This window comes from Capra hircus, chromosome 29 (assembly GCF_001704415.2).
Source record: "Capra hircus breed San Clemente chromosome 29, ASM170441v1, whole genome shotgun sequence".
In the NCBI taxonomy this organism is placed as follows: domain Eukaryota; kingdom Metazoa; phylum Chordata; class Mammalia; order Artiodactyla; family Bovidae; genus Capra; species Capra hircus.
The window spans coordinates 12,298,920-12,320,046 of NC_030836.1; positions in this window are offsets into that span (position 1 = coordinate 12,298,920).

Consider the following 21,127-nt stretch of genomic DNA (forward strand, 5'->3'; position numbering starts at 1 on the left):
TTAGTTTGATTAATATGTTTCTCTTGTGTGGGACTCTGTACTTCAGTTACTGTTTCCTTTCCCATGTTAGGGGGGTTTTTGACCATAATCTCTTCAAATATTTTCTCAGACCGTTTGTCTTACTCTTCTTCTGGGACCCCTATAATTCAGATGTTGGTATGTTTAATATTGTCTCAGAGGTCTCTGAGACAGTCCTCATTTCCTTCCATTCCTTTTTCTTTATTTTGCTCCCTGGCAGTTATTTCTACCATTCTATCTTCCAGCTCACTTGTTTATTCTTCTTTCTCAGTTATTCTGTTATTGATTCCTTCTAGTATATTTTTTATTGCATTTACTGTGTTGTTCATCATTGTTTGTTTGTTCTTTAGTTCTTGTTGCTGTTGTTTGGTCACCAAGTTGTGTCTGATTATTTGTAATCCCATGGACTGTAGCCTGCCAGGTTCCTCTGGCCATGAGATTTCCCAGGCAAGAATACTGGAGTCGGTTGCCGTTTCCTTCTCCAGGGGATCCTCTGACCCAGGGATCGAACCCATGTCTCCTGCATCACAGGTGAATTCTTTATCACTGAGCCACCTGGGCTACTAAGGTAGTAAGTCACCTCAGTCATGTCCGACTCTTTGTGACCCTATGGACTGTAGCCTGCCAGGCTTCTCTGTCCGTGGGACAGATGTCCATTGGATTCTCCAGGAAAGAATACTGGAGTCGATTGCCATGCCCTCCTCCAGGAGATATTTCTGACCCAGGGATAGAGCCTGTGTCTGTTGCATCTCCTGCATCGGCAAGTGGGTTGTTTACCACTTTAGGTCCTTGTTGAATGTATCTTGCATCGTGATCTGTACTTCCATTCTGTTTCTCAGATCTTGGACTGTGTTTACTATCATTCTGAATTCTTTTTCAGGGACATTGCTGTTTCCTCTTCATTTATTTGGTCTTGTAGGTTTTTACCTTGCTTACCAACATATTTCTCTTTTTCATCTCATTTTATCTAACTTACTGTGTTTGTGATCTCTTTTCCTCAAGCTGCATGCTCCCAAAGCAGCTGCTAAAGCTAGATATGTCTCAGTTGTGGAAGCACTTGTCCATTTAGATGTGCTGTGGATGCTTGGTTTACCAAGCTTATCATGGGGGTTTAATCCATGGCTTGTGCAGCTGCACAGAGAGATTTCAGTCTCTCTTCCTTGGTTGCACAGCCCCTGAGCCTTCTGCTTTGGTTTTGACCCTACCTCTGCATGTGGGCCACCCTCAGGCATCTGTTATCTGCCCAGGCAAGAGGCAGTGGAGGCATTGACTGACTGGGGCAGGCTTGCTCACTTATGTGGGAAAGGCAAGAGGTAGTGACTGACTGGGGTGTGTGTGCTCAGCTCCAGTGGGATTCCCTGTCTGGTGCCCATGGAGGCAGGGGCTGGTGTGTGGGGAGAGAGTCTACAATGGCGGCTCTGCCCCTTGTGCACCACTCAGCAATGGCCCCTTGCTTCCAAGGCAGCCTGTGCTTCCTCCAGGAGCATTCCTGGCTGCAGAGCTCCTCACACCTATCCTCTCAGGTTGTCTTCATGCAGTTGAGCTCCTCTCTCATCCCCTTAGTCTGTCTTCATATAGCCAACAGCAACCCTCTCCATGGGTCCACTCTCCTAACTGCATGCTTCAGTACCCAGCCTCCATCAGCAATGGTGGATGTACGTCTCAGGCTGGGGCATGCAGGGCTGTAGCACACACCATCAGTGGAAGTCTCACTCTGTCCTGCCCAATACAGACCAGCTGCTGCACTTTCTTCTAGTAGCCCCTGAAGCTTCCCGCTCTATTTTGGTGTACTTCACTGGTGGTGAGGGGGCCTCCCTGGTGTGGTAACCTCTCCTCTCCTTCCGCTCTCCACCCACCAGGGATGCAACCCATCTCGTTTCCTTCTTTTCTTTTTCTTCCCTTTCTCTCTTTTGTTCTACCTAGTTATGTGAGCATCTTTTCCTTTTGAGGTCCTCTGCAAGTGTTCAGCAGGTACTCTGTGTGAATTGTTCTACCTGCAGATGTATTGTTGACATGCTTATGGGGAAAGGTGAACCCCAGCTTCTCCTCTTTTGCCATTTTGACCTCCTATTTTTCAGTTTTTCCATATCTTGTTCTGAAAGGATTTCAGGTGATCTAAATATATATAGTAAGCACAGCATAAATCGGACAGAGAGATTTAAAAGGGATCGTGATTGATGTAAAATGGATCCAGGAATGCAAACCATAAAACAGCATTTATCAAACAGTTTCCACAGAATGATAGGCCAGATGTAAGTTGGTGTTACATAAAAGAGAGGTACATGATCAAACGTTCGAACATGGCTAAAATAAATTTAAACAACTTATCTTTACTACAGAATCTCTCAGAACTATGTGCCATGTGCATTGTGAACTGACAAGAATGTGACATTTCCCGTACTCATTTGATCTAGAGCCCCTTTTCCAACAACATTTGAGGAACTAATGCTCTGCCAAACACTCTCCGGGAAATGCTGCCATGGAATTCTCGACATTTTCTGTTGAATGAAGCCAAGAAATTTCTGTGCTTTTTATCAACCATTTGCAAGGAGGAAAATAAAGTCAGTTAAATAGTTCACACTGTGCTTAAGATAAAACCAGATCAATCAACCTGGAGACTCCCACACAGAAACTTACTGAAAGAATAAAAATGTAATGAATAAGATCTTCAGTTTCTCTATCAGTTTAGTCGCTCAGTCGTGTCCAGCTCTTTGCAACTCCGTGGACTGCAGCATGCCAGGCTTCCCTTTCCATCACCAACTCCTGGCGCTTGCTCAAACTCATGTCCATCAAGTTGGTGGACTCTATACATACTGCTAAATTGTACTGAATTCATTCTGTTTTTAAAACATCTTTTAAAAAATTATCTATTTTTGGTTTTTGGCAGTACAGTGTGGCATGTAGAATCTTAGTTCCCAGACCAGCGATCAAACCTACACTACCTGCATTGGAAGCTCAGAGTTTTAATCACTGGACCACCAGGGAATTCCCTGTATTCATTCTTATATGATCTTTATCATATTCATTCTTATATGACTTTCCTTTGAGTATAAAGGAAAGTCATAATACAAAGGATAATGATTATATATACTATAATGAAGTAATAAAATAAACTACTGGTATGTATATATGTCGGTGTGTGTATGTGTGTTTCATGATCTGCCTTAATGTAGAGAAAGAAATGGCAATCCACTCCAGTACTCTTGCCTGGAAAACTCCATGGACGGAGGAGCCTGGTAGGCTACAGTCCATGGGGTCGCAAAGAGTCGGACGTGACTGAACGACTTCACTTTCACTTACTTTCCACCTTACTTGGCTCACAGATGAACTGTGGGATCATTGGTAGCTCACCAGCCATGCGGTGGCAGAGCAGAGATAGGGAATCAGGTGTGTCTATGCAGAGATGTTTGCATCTGTTCTGTTACCAGACTTCCTCTTTAGCTTTCGGAAAGTGGCTTTAGCCATTTTTCTGTTTTGTAGCTCCTGAAATCTAGATGTAAATAGCCAAAGAAAGGCATGCAGAAAACCATCAATAGCTCCAAGATATTAAACTCCACGTGATTCGTTTTGACCAGGTGATATGTAAGATGCTTTGACACTGTGGATGTATATTAAATGCCGTTGAGTAAGTGCAATACAGTGATTTGATAAATGGCCTCTTTTTTCATCAACAGGCTATCGGATTATTCTTGTTTCAGAAATCTCATGGTCGACAGGAGGCGCTTCATGTGTTATCACAATATCAGTTTATTTAACTGATCTGCCTACCTTCGGAATAGAAGGTACAATGTAAACCAGTAAAGGAAACCATCTGTTTTATCTCTAAGGAACTCATGGTCAGAGCCACACCATCTCTTTTGTCTCCTTTTATGATGCCACAAAACCCTCACCTGCAGGAATTCATGCTTTAGGTCCATGTCAGTGGTTTTCAACTAGTGTCAATTTTGCCACTCAGGGGCATTTGACAATGTCTGGAGATGTTACTGGTCATAGCAGTAGGGGGTGTGTGTTTGAAATGGGAGGGTGGGTTGTACTGGCATCTAGTTTAGTGGGCATCCTACAATGCAAAGGACAGCCTCTCACAACAAAGAATTATCTGACCCCAAATGGAAATAATATTGGTGTTGAGAAACTCTAGTCTAATCTAAATCTTCTCCATTATAATTTAAGGCCCTTTCCTCAAGTTTTACCCAGCAAAGGAAATGAAAAGCCAGTGGTTAATTCAGTTTACCCAATAGTCTTACCCTCTAAACAACACAATAGCAAAGTGTATGGTATAGACTCGTCTTTAAAATTTAACAACCTTTATTTTGAAATCTAATTATTAAGTTACCCCTTGAATTTCTCTTCCCAGGGCCAAATAGCTGCAATTCTTGAGATTGTTTGTTCATTTATCATTGATTCATTCAACCATGTATTGAATGGCTACTCTGTGCTGTACAGTGTTAGGTAGTAAGAATTCAAAGGCAAAACCTTATTGTTTTCAGGAATCTCACTCTTAATGGGGAGAAATGTTCACAATGTCAGATGATTAAATGCTTTGGGCTAAGAATTTGTGTTGCATTCAGGATTTTGTGGAAGCATGAAAGCTGAAGTGATGAATTTATTGTGAATGTTTCAGGAAGGCTTTAAAGGAAAAGTAACATTTGAGCTGAGACTTGAGGGATAGAAGTTTGCAGGGTGGATACAGCTTGGTGAGAAAGGCAGTAGAAGCACTATTTTAAAAACTATTAAGCTCTACTCATCATATACTAAGGGTTAGACACCCATCATGTCTGAAAAGAATAGGCGCAGTTACTATCATCATGGGGGTTATTAAAGGAAAGCCAAAAGAAACCTACTCTGTAATGCTTGTATCGCAGTTTATATGAACTCTGCCACCTTCCTTTTCTCATTTGAGCCCCTTAGCGTCCCTGTGTGGAGAGTAAGGCAGATATTACCTACTTCCATTTTATAAGAAGGACCGTGAGGCCAAGAAAAACAAAGTGACTCTTCCACCCCCAGCCACTAGCCATAGATCTAGTAAATGGCAGTGGTCTGATCCCCAGTCCTGTGCATTTCTACTCTCCCCTGGTTCCAAATGCAATTTCCTGTGTCAGAGAGGCAAGCACACTTCTTTCTACCCCTTCTTTGCCCTGCTATCTTCATCTCTGTCTTAACTTCTGTTTTTTTTGCTGGCGCTGTAGTTGGAAGTGTTTTAGTTTTCCCAGTTCTGATTGCCGAAGGACTGGCCAGGGAAGGAAGGAGTGAGAATTGCTCTCCTGCCACTGTCCACTTGCAAAATTATTTCTACCTCAATTTCCCAGATTTTTTCAGGAATAAGAAAAACTGAGATGTGGAATAGAAAATCCCTTTTGTTTGTCCTGGTGTTTGATAATGTATGCAACCTCTCTGGGTGGTTTAAGCGGTTTAGGTACTTTCTATAAAAGGGATCTTTTAATGACAAAACTAATGTGATTATCTGAGTGAGTGTGAGAGGCGTATTCAAAGCTTAAAGAAAATCTGTTAGAATAGCTGAATGTATCTGCTTAATCCTTTCTCTAATGTGGCTGAACAATGCTCTGGGAAGCCAGTGGTCCGTCCTTTCTTCTAGTAAATGCCTGTCTCTAGAGGTAGGGACTGTTTACAGCTTTTGATACCCTTACGCTTCACCTTCTCAGCTTCACAAAAGCACAGGAAAAGCCTGGAGGAGCCCAAAGCACTGGGAGAAACCAAGTGTCTCCTGAATGCTGAGGGCAGGACATACAGCACACACAGGCTTTCTCCGCCAGCCTGTGGAGAAGTGGCGGCTGCAGTAACCAGCAGGAATGGCATCTTGGAGAAGGGCCCATGCCTGGTGCCTGCTTTCCTTGGATGCTGGGTGAGGGATCACTTGGGGAAGCTTAGTATCTTTTACCTGACTTTTAAGAGTGGTTGAGTTACTCCTTCTATGGGGAGGGTGTGGGGTAGGGGTGGGCAAGGGAAGCATAAGAGGGGAGCAAAGTGATCACAGTTTTGGGTTCTGCTAATTGCTCTGAATTTGGAGCAAAATCAAGGTTCTTTCTCTCATTTGTGAACTGAGAATAGTAATATCTGCCACATGAATTCACTGTGAGAACCAAAGTGAAAACATGAACATGAAAGTGAAAATGTCACAGTCACTCTAGAGTATGATCAGATCAGATAACATGTTGTACACTTTTTTAAAAAATCCTACTTTATTTAAGATATCAAACCAGTCAATCCTAAAGGAAATCAACCCTGAATATTCATTGGAAGGACTAATGCTGAAGCTGAAGCTCCAATACTTTGGCCACCTGATGCAAAGAGCTGACTCATTGAAAAAGACCCTGATGATGGGAAAGACAGGGCTGGAGGAGAAAGGAACGACAGAGGATGAGATGGTTGGATGGCATCACCGACTCTATGGGCATGAGTTTAAGCAAACTCTGGGAGATAGTGAAGGACAGAGAACACTTGTGATGCAGTCCATGGGATTGTAAAGAGTTGGACACGACTTAGCAACTAAACAACAATAATTTAAAGTATTATTTTAAATTCTTGTACTTCTAAGAATACCTTTCTTTTCTAAATGTATAATTCAATTTGACATAGCAAAACATTTGTTTGTAGCTTACTATGTCCTGGGCACAGTCTGGGAATACAGATACAAATGTAAGTTCCTGAACTTTAAGGAGATCACAATCTTGTAGCGGAGACAGGCATGTAAAATTCAGCTTGATAAATGCATCAAAAGTGATTAATTTTAACCTGACATCAATAGTGATAACTAAATCTTATACAGCACTCAGCTGGGAGCTGAGTCATACGTTTTACTAAGGTTACACCTCATTCAATCCTTGTAGTTCTATGAGGTAGAAACTAGTATGTTCATTTCACAGCTGAGGAGGCTGAGGCTTGGTCAGATCATTTAAGTCATTTTTCCACAGTGGTAGGTGGTGAACCAAATCAGAGTCCCAAATATGTCTAACCAAACAGTTTAAACCCTTAATAGTGCTGGGTAAGAGTTTCAGTTTACCAATGAATTGAAAAGAGGATTGGATGAAGTAGATAATTCCAGGGAATGGGGATAAAATCCTTAGCCAAAGCTGTAGGTTCCCCGCTGGGAACTTCATGACAGCTCTCTTTGAAGAGTGGTGTTGAATATGAAAGTGAATGTCTTTGCTGAGCTGAAGCTGAAAAATGAGTTTGCCTGGAAAATAGACATAGGGGATATCTTCCTACATCTACTTACTAAATCTTTTTGGCTACTTTAAATGGGAGCTGAGTACAGATGTGAACTAGTTTTTGTCCTCATTGAGCTCATAGTCTGAAAAGATGGGACAGACAAGAAAACAGGTAATCACAACCAACTTGAACTGCTCATTAAAATAAGGTATAGGATGCTATGGCAGTCTAGAAGGGGCATGAGTAACTGTGTTCTGGATTGGTGAGGAAAAACTTCCTTGTGATGGTGGTGGGAGTGGAGGGTGGGCAGGTAGTAGCATCTAAAGTAGGACCTGAAAGATGAACAAGAGTGCAGTATAGGAGAGGGCAAAGAGTGTTCTAGACAAGGGGGACAGTTTATGCAACTATCCCAAGTATTAATAATTTGGAAAAAGTAGTTTGACTGTACCATTCCTATTTGGTATAGCTGAAATGTAGTGTGTGAGGTGGGGGTGATGTGAGTTGTTTTCTCTAATCTCCCCTTCTCCAATATGCAAGGTTACGTATACAGGCAGTTTACTAGAGAGTGTCACAATTCTTGACGAAAACAAATGTGTTTGGGAGTAACACAGAGAGCAGGTGTTGATGTGCTGGGAGCCCATGAAACAATTGCACTAAACAAAAACTCCAATGTTTCCCCTCCCCATTTCACTACAGTCATCCCACTGACCTGAGAACCAGCCTTCCCAAAGGAACTAATTCTCGTCTCTAAGCCAGAAAACAAAAGGCATGAAATCAATGCTCTGAATGTAAACTAGACAAATAAATGTCAGTGCAGCAGGAGGGGAGAGCAATAAAGTGAGCAGGACTGAGTGATGGTGGTAACCTGCTGAATTCTCAGGTCACAGGGTAATTTACTGACTGGTCCTAGGCCACTAGATAATTATCCAGACAGACCTGATTCTGGTGCGAAGCCTCCTGCTGCTTATGTTATTAATACCAGCAACAATCAGCAGGCGTTGGTGAGAGCAGAGAAGAGCAAACCAAGTCGCCAGGCTGCTGAATGAAGGCATAGGCACCTGCCAGGGCCCTCTGAGCTGAACCTCACCGGGAAAATTGGTTGACTCCAGCATTCAGCTCTTAGCCCTACAGCTGTGTGATCCCCAGGGAGAGGCTCCCCAAAGGTGCCTGAGGGCTTGGGCAAAAGAATAGTATACCCAAGTTCTGGAGTTTGACCAGCGTGTGCAAAGAACCTCTCCCTGTTCCCCCTAGGAGCTGACTGGAAAGTGATTTTGAGGCCTCCCCAGAATACCAAATTAATATCCATGGAGCAATGTCAAACACTCCTCCTTGACATGGCGTGGGAATTAGACTCCACTGCACTCATATGGGGCCAGGGAAAGTGATGGTGTCTGTTCTAGGGTTTAATCATTTGGGAGCTTGACCTCAGGTCAAGGGGTTTCAAGGGGCAGTCAGTATGGGAGTGGGGCTCTCTTATTCCATATCCCTCTTTAGAATATGATAACATATGCAAAGTGCCCAGCACATAGTAGACATTTTCAATCAATGTGACTGTATTTCTCTCTTCCTCCTAAGAGATTACCTGGTGACTGGCCTCTGACTGATCCTTCATCTTCTTTTCCCTTTTGGACAGTGGTTCTCATCAAGGGACAATTTTGCTTCCTAGAGAACATTGCCAATGTCTGAAGAGACATTTTTGCTTTTATAATTGGGGATGAGAGCTAATAATAATGAGTAGGTAGAGGCCAGGAATGTAGGATGCTAAACATCCTACAATGCAAGGACAGTCCCTCACAACAAAGAATTGACCAGTTCAAATATCAATAGTGCTGAGGTTAAGAAAACGTCTAGAGATTCTGCAAATTGAAGCCAGAGTAATCCTATTAAATACAAATCTTAAATCACTTTCTTGCTTAAGTTCCAAATGGTTTAATCATCATGAGTGCATAACTAATTATTGACTCAATGTATATATAGATCCATGAATCAAGGTAAATTGGAAGTAGTCAAACAGGAGAGGGCAAGAATGAACGCTGACATTTTAGGAATCAGTGAACTAAAATGAACTGGAACAGGCAAATTTAACTCAGATGACAATTATATCTACTACCGTGGTCATGAATCCCTTAGAAGAAATGGAGTAGCCCTCATAGTCAACAAAAGAGTCTGCAATGCAATCTCAAAAATGATAGAATGATCTCTGTTCATTTCCAAGGCAAATCATTCAATATCACAGTAATCCAAGTCTATGCCCCAACCAGTAATGCTGAAGAAGCTGAAGTTGAACAGTTCTATGAATACCTACAAGACCTTCTAGAACTAGCGCCAAAAAAAGATGTTCTTTTCATTATAGGGGACTGGAATGCAAAAGTAGGAAGTCAAGAAATACCTGGAGTAACAGGCATATTTGGCTTTGGAGTACAGAATGAAACAGGGCAAAGGTTAACAGAGTTTTGCTAAGAGAATGCACTGGTCATAGCAAACACCCTCTCCCAACAACATAAGAGACGACTCTACACATGGACATCAACCAGATGGTCAATACCGAAATCAGATTGATTATATTTTTTGCAGCCAAAGATGGAGAAGCTCCATATGGTCAGCAAAAACAATCTTGGGAGCTGTGGTTCAGATCATGAACTCCTTACTGCAAAATTCAGACTTGAAGAAAGTAGGGAAAACCACTAAACCATTCAGGTATGATCTAAATAAAATCCCTTACAATTATACAGTGGAAGTTGAGGATAGTCAATTCCTCATCATCAGGTTGATGAGCAGTCTGGGGTCTCTGAGAAGGAGAAAGGGGTCTGGGGCTCTTAAGGAGGAAATAGAGGTCTGGAATTCTCAAGGAGAAGGAAAGGACAAAGGACTTTTTTCTCTCTACATTTCTTAGTCTTAGTCACATAAAACATTTTTTTATTTAAGCCTGAAAGTGATGATTACACAACAAGCAACTCAGTTTAAACTCTGTACTAAGAATTATATAACAACAATGTATCCTGCTTGAGGACAGTTTCTCCTTCTTGAAAACCTGACTAATCCTGTTATCTTAAAAAGTATATTATGGGAGGGAGTCTGGTAAGATCTTTCTATTGTTAATTCTAATCTTGTCATCTTAAAATGTAAATTATAGGAGTGGGTCTAGTAAGATCTTTACAACCATGCGACATTCTTTTGGTTTATTGTAATGACCAATTACAATAAATCAGGGCTTGCCTTGTGGCTCAGCTGGTGAAGAATCTGCCTGCAATGTGGGAGACCTGGTTTCGATCCCTAGGTCGGGAAGATCCCCTGGAGAAGGGAAAGGCTACCCACTCCAGTATTCTGGCCTGGAGAATTCCATGAACCACATAGTCCATGGGGTCGCAAAGAGTCGGACACAACTGAGCGACTTTTACTCACACTCAATGACCAATTAGGAGAAGGCAATGGCGACCCACTCCACTACTCTTGCCTGGAAAATCCCATGGATGGAGGAGCCTGGTAGGCTGCGGTCCATGGGGTCGCTAAGAGTTGGACCTGACTGAGCGACTTCACTTTCGCTTTTCACTATCATGCATTGGAGAAGGAAATGGCAACCCACTCCAGAATTCTTGCCTGGAGAATCCCAGGGACGGGGGAGCCTGGTTGGCTGCCATCTCTGAGGTTGCAGAGTCGGCCATGACTGATGCAATTTAGCAGCAGCAATGACCAATTAAAAAGTATATAACTCCATTGCTAACACTAGCAGGGGAGCGCTCTCTGTCCCCCTTCTGATGTCTATGTCAGAAGTTTTCTCTGCACCTTTTCATACTTTAATAAAACTCTGCTACACAAAAGCTCTTGAGTGATCAAGCCTGGTCCATGGTTCCAAAGCTAAATCTTCTTCTTAGATCACTAATCACTATAAAATGAAGATGCTCAGTCATGTCCAACTTTTTGGGACCGCATGGGCTGTGGCCTACCAGGCTTCTCCATCCATGGGATTTTCCAGGCAAGAATACTGGAGTGGGTTGCCTTTTCCTTCTTCAGGAGATCTTCCCAATCAGGGATTGAACCCGGGTCTCCCACACTGTAGGCAGACAGTTTACCATGTGAGCCACCAGGTAGGTCTAGTCACCATGAACTATCATCTAAGTGACAAATAGATTCAAGGGATTAGATCTGATAGAATGCCTGAAAATATGGACAGATGTTTGTGACATTGTACAGGAGGTAGTGATCAAGATCAGCCCAAGAAAAAGAAATGAAAAAAGGCAAAATGGTGGTCTCAGGAGGCCTTACAAATAGTTGAGAAGAGAAGAGAAGTGAAAGGCAAAGGATAAAAGGAAAGGTAAATCCATTTGAATGCAGAGTTCCAAAGAATAACACAGAGAGATAAGAAAGCCTTTCCTCAGAGATCGATGCAAAGAAATAGACGAAAACAATAGAATGGGAAAGGCTAGAGATCTCTTCAAGAAAATTAGTGATAACAAGGGAAAATTTCATGCAAAGATGGGCACAATAAAGGACAGAAATGGTATGGACCTAATAGAAGAAGAAGATATTAAGAAGAGATGGCAAGAATACACAGAAGAACTGTACAAAACAGATTTTCACGACCCAGATAATCACGATGGTGTGATGACCAACCTAGATCCAGACATCCTGGAATGCGAAGTCAAGTGGGCCTTTGTTCATTACGAACAAAGCTTCAGTTGGGCTATTCCAAGTCCTAAGAGATGATGCTGTGAAAGTGCTGCCTTCAATATGCCAGCAAATTTGGAAAACTCAGCAGTGGCCACAGGACTGGAAAAGGTCAGTTCTCATTCCAGTCCCAAAGAAAGGCAATGCCAAAGAGTGTTCAAACTACCACACAATTGGACTCATCTCACAGGCAAGCAAAGTAATGCCCAAAATTCTCCAAGCCAGGCTTCAACAGTATGTGAACTATGAACTTTTACATGTTCAAGCTGGATTTAGAAAAGACAGAGGAACCAGAGATCAAATTGTCAACATCCATTGGATCATCAAAAAAGCAAGAGAGTTCCAGAAAAACATCTGCTTTATTGACTATGCCAAAGCCTTTGGCTGTGTGGATCACAACAAACTGTGGAAAATTCTTCAAGAGATGGGAATATCAGACCACCTGACCTGCCTCCTGAGAAATCTGTATGCAGGTCAAGAAGCAACAGTTAGGACTGAACATGGAACAACACATGGTTCCAAATCAGGAAAGGAGTATGTCAAGGTTGTGTATTGTCACTCTGCTTATTTAACCTACATGCAGAGTATATCATGCAAAATGCTGAGCTGGAGGAAGCACAAGCTGGAATCAAGATTGCTGGGATAAATAGCAATAACCTCAGATATGCAGATGACACCACCCTTATGGCAGAAAGTGAAGAAGAACTAAAGAAAGAGCCTCTTGTTGAAAGTCAAAGAGAAGAGTGAAAAAGTTGGCTTAAAACTCAACATTCAGAAGACTAAGATCATGGTATTTGGTCCCATCACTTCATGGCAGATAGTTGGGGAAACAGTGGAAACTGTGACAGACATTGTTTTGGGGGGCTCCAAAATCACTGCAGATGGTGACTGCAGTCATGAAATTAAAAGACACTTGTTCCTTGGAAGAAAAGCTATGACCAACCTAGACAGCATATTAAAAAGCAGAGATACTACTTTGCCAACAAATGTCCATCTAGTCAAAGCTATGGTTTTTTCCAGTAGTCATGTATGGATGTGAGAATTGGACTATAAAGAAAGCTGAGCACTGAAGAATTGATGCTGGTGTTGGAGAAGACTCTTGAAGAGTCCCTTGGATTGCCAGGAGATCAAACCAGTCAATCCTAAAGGAAATCAGTCCTGAATATTCATTGGAAGGACTGATGCTGAAGCTGAAATTCCAATACTTCGGCCCCCTGATGCGAAGAACTGACTCATTGGAAAAGACCCTGATGCTGGGAAAGATTGAAGGCAGGAGAAGGGGATGACAGGATGAGATGGTTGGATGGCATCACCACCTCGATGATCATGAGTTTGAGCAGTTTCAGGAGTTGGTGATGGACAGGGAAGCCTGGTGTGCTGCAGTCCATGGGGTCGCAAAGAGTCAGACACAACTGAGTGACTGAACTGAATATACAGAGAGCACCTGCCCTGTGGCAGGCACTGTGAGATTGCACAGAAACATCTGCATAGACCCTGCCCTTGAAATGATGATTAGAAAACACCGACTTTCTGTCATCACCAGGTCAAAGTCCAACCAACTGAGGTTAGAAAGAGGTAATAGGGAAATGGAAAATGAGAACTTGGTTTTGGGACATGAGAGTGATTCTGCTTGTGGAACATCCTGGCAGGTTGGGCTGAAAGGGCAAGAAATATCATTCTAGGTGCAGCAGAACTTCGCAAAGCCTGAGGACTGTGTTTCTTGTTTCAGTGAATAGAACTCCCAGCCTCTCGGGTGCCAAGCCTGAAGCTTGGTCTTCCTTCTTGACCATTCTCTCTTCCTCAGATTCTTACTTTAAGTCTTTAAAAAAATGTATTTAATGAGGGAATTATGCCCCAATACTTAAAGTATCCATTATGTGTAATAAATTAACTTTTCTCCATTGTAGTTAGAAATGGCCCTAGATATGCATCATCCTTAAGATAATTTAAAAGAAGGTCATTCAAAAATTTTTTTCGGTTCAGTTCAGTTCAGCTCAGTTGCTCAGTCACGTCCGACTCTTTGCGACCCCATAAATCGCAGCACACCAGGCCTCCCTGTCCATCACCAACTCCCAGAGTTCACTCAGATTCATGTCCATCGAGTCAGTGATGCCATCCAGCCATCTCATCCTCGGTCGTCCCCTTCTCCTCCTGCCCCCAATCCCTCCCAGCATCAGAGTCTTTTCCAATGAGTCAACTCTTCGCATGAGGTGGCCAAAGTACTGGAGCTTTAGCTTTAGCATCAGTCCTTCCAAAGAACACCCAGGACTGATCTCCTTCAGAATGGACTGGTTGGATCTCCTTGCAGTCCAAGGGACTCTCAAGAGTCTTCTCCAACACCACAGTTCAAAAGCATCAATTCTTCGGCACTCAGCCTTCTTCACAGTCCAACTCTCATATCCATACATGACCACAGGAAAAATCACAGCCTTGACTAGACGGACCTTAGTCGGCAAAGTAATGTCTCTGCTTTTGAATAGGCTATCTAGGTTGGTCATAACTTTTCTTCCAAGGAGTAAGCGTCTTTTAATTTCATGGCTGCAATCACCATCCGCAGTGATTTTGGAGCCCCCCAAAATAAAGTCTGACACTGTTTCCACTGTTTCCCCATCTATTTCCCATGAAGTGATGGGACCGGATGCCATGATCTTTGTTTTCTGAATGTTGAGCTTCAAGCCAACTTTTTCACTCTCCTCTTTCACTTTCATCAAGAGGCTTTTTAGTCCTCTTCACTTTCTGCCATAAGGGTGGTGTCATCTGCATATATGAGGTTATTGATATTTCTCCCAGCAATCTTGATTCCAGCTTGTGTTTCTTCCAGCCCAGCATTTCTCATGATATACTCTGCATGTAAGTTAAATAAGCAGGGTGACAATATACAGCCTTGACGTACTTCTTTTCCTATTTGAAACCAGTCTGTTGTTCCATGTACAGATTTAATTTTATCAGGGGGCTCCTGTTGAGAAAGATTACCATGCATCCTGTCTCCTGTCTCTAATGGCTTGTGTTCTAGTTGAACTCTTATTATTATGATCTTTACGTATTTTTTCCTCTGGAGAAATGTCTATCCAGGTCTTTTGCCCACTTTACAATTAGGTTATCTGTATTTTTGCTACTGATTTGTAGCAGTTTCTTGTATATTTTTGGTTTTTAACCTATTATGAGATGTATGGTTTGCAAATATTTTCTCCCTAACCTAGGGCTTCCCTTTACATTTTTTTGATTGTTTCTTTTGCAACTCGTGACACATACAAATTAAAAATAAGGAACTTAATTCTCCCTATTGACAGTAGGAAGACAGACTTCTCCCCTTCCTTTTCCTTAGAGCATCTTCTTTAGAAAAATTATAAGTTCGTTCTCTACCCCTTTGAGATGTATATAAATCTTTTTAAAAAGCATTTTGCCAGGCATGTCTTTCAAGGACTTGGAAAACATCTCTCTTTTTAAAGTGGTGAAATATATATAATATAATATGTTAAAGTTTTTAAAGGGAGTAGTTTAGCGGCATTAAGTATATTCTTATTGCTGTGTACTGGCAGCACCACCCATCCTGGCAGCCTTCTCTTTAACAGGAAACCATCAAGGGAGACAGCCTCCCTACATCCCAGTTTCTGGGGGAAGGTAAGAGCCTAACCTCAGTGGGTGCCCTGCTCCAAGTTGTAAAACTACCTTCTTTCAGGAAGATTTGAGAAATTTATTTTTCCTTAGGATAAAGCCAGTTAGCAAATGTTTATAGATGGCCACCTCAATTACCAGGTGAATCTAAGATAAACTATGTGTGACAAGTTCTCTGATGTGAGGACTAGCTTTTGTTTCACCTGAGAACATGTTTGAAGAGGATTGCATCTGCTTGGCTCTTGGTTTGTTAGGGCTGCCGTAACAAAACACCACGGACAGGATGGCAGAATGACAGAAATCAATTCCTCCGGGTTCTGTGGGCTGGGAGTCCGAGCTAAGGCCTTGGCCAGTGTGGCCTCTTCCAAGGCCTCTGGCAGACGATAGCGCCTTCTCGCCGTGTCCCCATGTGGTTTTCCATTGTGTACACATGCACAGCCTTGTGGCTTTTTGTGTGTTCAAATTTCCTTTTCTGTGGGACAAATTGAGGGAGTAGCATTGAAATATAAAAATTCAGTTCGGTTCAGTTGCTCAGTCAAATCTGACTCTGAGACCCCATGGACTGCAGCATGCCAGGCTTCCCTGTCCATCATCAGCTCCGGAGCTTGTTCAAACTTGTGTCCATAGAGTTGGTGATGCCATCCAACCAGCTTGTCCTCCGTCGTCCCCTTCTCCTCCTGCCTTCAATCTTTCCCACCATCAGGGTCTTTTCCAAGGAGTCAGTTCTTCGCATCAGGTGGCCAAAGTATCAGAGTTTCAGCTTCAGCATCAGTCCTTCCAGTCAATATTCAGGACTGATTTCCTTTAGGATGGACTGGCTGAATCTTACCAGGTGTTTAATAGGTAGCCAGTGAGAAGTTGCTGTATAACATAGGGAGCTTCAGCCTGGTGCTCTGGGACAACCTAGAGAGGTGAGATGAGGGTGAGGTGGGAGGGAGGCTCAAGAGGGAGGCAATATATATGTACTTATGGCTGATTCATGTTGTATAGCAGAAACCAATACAATATTGTGAAACAATTTTTAAAACAAATTTCTTCTTACAAGGATATTGGTCAGATTAGATACGGGCCCTCCTTTTAATCATCTTTTAAAAGGCCCTGTCTCCAAATATAGTCACATTCTGAAGTTCAAGGGGTTAGGACTGCAACATATAAATTTTGAAGAGAAAAAGATTCAGCTCCTAACAACTATAAATGGGTGAGATTTCTTTCTATCTTAGTAAACTCTTTAATGGGTTGTCTGTGCTTACATCATATTCTGGTTTAGTACTTATTCAATAATAAAATTGCTTTCTTTCTCTTTGGCCCTTATGGAGAAGTGTTCTGGGCAGGGGAAGATGTTTTGTTTTTAGTTATATTTCCCCAACAGTATAAAAAGTACAGAGAGGGGAACCAAGGTCAAATGTTTGGCGTCTGTGTACTATGGAAAAAAGCTGTATGAGTCACTGTATGGAGCCTTGATTTCCCATTCTTGATGGGCAAGTGAAAAGTTGTTCTTGATTGGAATTCAAGTGATTTTTTCAAATTCTATATCCTTTGGAAATTTAATCACTCAGTTATTTTTCTTATGAAATATATTGGTGGTACTGGGTCAGGGAAAGAGCAGGAGGGAGAAAGGACAGAGCAAGAACAGCCAAGGGTACATTCTCTAAAAGACAATTATCTGGATAAATGAAACTCCTTTTATCAGCATTCTCCAAGGGACCCCAAAACTCATAGGAATTACCCTGGGCCTAAGGACTCACTGGCTTGAGATGACAGCAGGTTGATTTCTTCTAAACCAATTTCTCAGTTTCACTCCTTTTTTTAAAAAATTGAAGTATAGTTGACTTACAATATTATAATAGTCTCAGGCATAGAGCGAGTATGTGTGTGTGTTAATTGCTCAGTCGTGTCTGACTCTTTTGCGATCCTGTGGACTGTAGCCCACCAGGCTCCTCTGTCCATGGGATTCTCCAGGCAAGAGTACTGGTGTGGGTTGCCATTTCCTCCTCTAGAGGATCTTCCTGACCCAGGGGTTGAACCCATGTCTCCTGCATTGCAAGTGGATTCTTTCCCATCTGAGCCACCGGGGAAACCCTAAAGTGTTAGTTGTCAGTCAGTCATGTCTGACTCTTTGTGACCCCCATGGACTGTAAGCCACCAGTAGTCTCCAGCATAGAGCATAGTGATACAGTATTTTTACAGGCTATATGCCATTAAAAGTTATTAAGAGATAATGCCTGTATTTTCCTGAGCTCTTATTGCTTATCTATTTTATACCTAATAGTTTGTATCTTTTAATACCACACCTCTATCTTGTCTCTTCCTCCTTCCCTCTCCTCACTAGTAACTACTACTTTGTATTTCAAATCTGTGAATCTGTTTTTCTATATTCATTCATTTTATTTTTTAGATTTTCACATATGAGCAGTAGAGTATTTGTTTTTCTCTGCCTGACATTTCGCTAAGCATAATATTCTCTAGGCCCATCCATGTTGCTGCAATTGGCATTATTTTACTGGCTTTAAGGCTGATTTAATATTCTATTGTATATATGTACCACATCTTCTTCACCCATTCATCTGTTAACAGATGCTTGGGTTGCTTCCTTATCTTGACTATTGTAAATAACGTTTCTGTGAATATTGAGATGCATTTTTTTTGATGTTTTTGTTTTTTCTTGGACATATACCCAGGAGTGGAATTGCTGGATCATGTGCTTTATTGACTATACCAAAGCCTTTGACTGTGTGGATCACAATAAACTGGAAAATTCTGAAAAAGATGGGAATACCAGACCACCTGACCTGCCTCTTGAGAAACCTGTATGCAGGTCAGGAAGCAACAGTTAGAACTGGACATGGAACAACAGACTGGTGCCAAATAGGAAAAGGAGCATGTCAAGGCTGTATATTGTCACCCTGCTTATTTAACTTCTATGCAGAGTACATCATGAGAAACGCTGGGCTGGAAGAAGCACAAGCTGGAATCAAGATTACCAGGAGAAATATCAAGAACCTCAGATATGCAGATGACACCACCCTTATGGCAGAAAATGAAGAGGACATAAAAAGCCTCTTGATGAAAGTGAAAGAGGAGAGTAAAAAAGTTGGCTTAAAGCTCAACATTCAGAAAAAGAAGATCATGGCATCTGGTCCCATCACTTCATGGGAAATAGATGGGGAAACAGTAGAAACAGAGTCAGACTTTATTTTGGGGGGCTCCAAAATCACTGCAGATGGTGATTGCAGCCATGAAATTAAAAGACGCTTACTCCTTGGAAGGAAAGTTATGACCAACCTTGATAGCATATTCAAAAGCAGAGACATTATTTTGCCAACAAAGGTCCGTCTAGTCAAGGCTATGGTTTTTCCAGTGGTCATGTATGGATGTGAGAGTTGGACTGTGAAGAAAGCTGGGCGCAGAAAAATTGATGCTTTTGAACTGTGTTGTTGGAGAAGACTCTTGAGAGTCTCTTGGACTGCAAGGAGATCCAACCAGTCCATTCTAAAGGAGATCAGTCCTGGGTGTTCATTGGAAGGACTGATGCTAAAGCTGAAACTCCAATACTTTGGCCACTTCATGCGAAGAGCTGACTCATTGGAAAAGCCTCTGATGCTGGGAGGAATTGGGGGAAGGAGGAGAAGGGGACAACAGAGGATGAGATGGCTTGCTGGCATCACTGTCTCAATACACATGAGTTTGAGTGAACTCCGGGAGTTGGTGATGGACAGGGAGGCCTGGTGTGCTGCAATTCATGGGGTCGCGAAGAGTCGGCCACAACTGAGCGACTGAACTGAACTGAACTGAACTGTAGTAGTTATATTTTCATTTTTTTCAAGGAAATATACTATTTTCTGTGGTGGCTGCACTAATTAACTTTTCCGCTAACAACATACAAGATGTCTCTTTTCTCATCATCCTCACTAACATTTGTTATTTGTAGACTTTTTGATGATAGCCATTCTGATGGGTATGAGGTGGTATCTTATTCTTGTTTTGATCTGCATTTCTCTAATAATGAGTGATGTTGAGCATCTTTTGATGTGCTTTTTAGCCTTCTGCATGTCTTCTTTGGAAAAATGGCTATTGGTCTTCTGCCCATTTTTTAAATTGAGTTGTTTGGCTTTTTGATATTGAGTTGTATGTACTGTTTGTGTATTTTGAATATTAACCCTTTATCAGTCATATCATTTGCAAATATTTTCCCCCATTCTATAGGTTATCTTTTTGTTTTGTTGATGGTTTCCTTTGCTGTGCAAAAGCTTTTAAGTTTAATTAGGTCATATTTGTTTACTTTTAGTTCTTTTGCATTCAGAGACAGATCTGAACAATATTGCTACAACTTATGTCAAAGAGTGTTCTGCCTATGTGCTCTTCTGTTTTCATGGTTTCAGGTCTTATATTTAGGTATTTAATCTATTTTGAGTTTATTTTTTATATGGTATGAGAAAATGTTCTAATCTTCTTATTTTACCTGTAGCTGTCCACAGTACCACTTATTGAAGTACCACTTATTGTCTTTTCTAGTATATTCTTGCCTCCTTTGTCATAGCTTAATTTACTATAAGTGTATGGGTTTATTTCTGGGCTCTTTATCCTGCTCAGTTGATCTATGTATCCGTTTTTATGTCAATAACATGTTCTTTTGATTACTATAGCTTTGCAGTATAGTCTGAGGTCTGGGAGGGTGATATTTCCAGCTCTGTTCTACTGTCTCAAGATTTGGCAATTCAGGGTGTTTTATGGTTCCACATTAATTTTAAGGTTATTTTTTCTAGTTCTGTGAAGAATGTCATCATTATTTTGATAGGGATTGCATTAAATCTATAGATTGCTTTAGGCAATATGGCCATTTTAACAATATTAATTCTTCCAATCCAAGAGAACAGGATATCTTTCCATTTCTTTATAAAATCTTTAATTTCCCCAATAATGTTTTATAGTTTTTAGAGTATAGGTCTTTCACCTCCTTTGTTAAGCTTATTCTTAGCTATTTTATTCTCTTTTGATGTGATTATAACAGGATTTTAAAAAAGCTTCTGGTCATTTATTATTAGTGTACAGAAAAGAAACATTTATTTATATTGAGCTTATATAACTGCAGTTTTACCAAACTCATTTACTAGTTTTAAAAGGTTTTTTGTATGTGCAGACTTTAGGGTTTTCTGTATAAAGTATCATGTCATCTGCAAAAATAAGTTTTCCTTTTCCCTTCACTTGTATTATTGTTATTCTTTTTCTGTCTGATTGCAATGACTAGGACTTCTGATGCTTTGGCAAATAGAAGTGGTGTGAGTGGGCATCCTAGTCATGTTTCCAAATTTATAGGAAAGGCATTCAGCTTTCATCACTGAGTATGATGTTAGTTGTGGGTTTGTCATAAATGGTCTTTATTATGTTGAGATATGTTCTCTCTATGCCCACTCTGATACGTTTTTTTCCTCTAAGAATGGCAGTTGAATTTTGTCAAATGCTTTTTCTGTGTCTGTTGAGATGATCATGAAGTTTTTGTCTTCCCTTTTGTTAATATGGTGTGCCACATTGATTGATGTGCAAATATTGAACCATCCTTGTGACCCTAGAATAAATCCAATTTGATCATGGTATATGATCCTTTTTATATAGTGTTGAATCTGGTTTACTAGTATTTTGTAGAGGATTTTTGCAACTGTAGTAA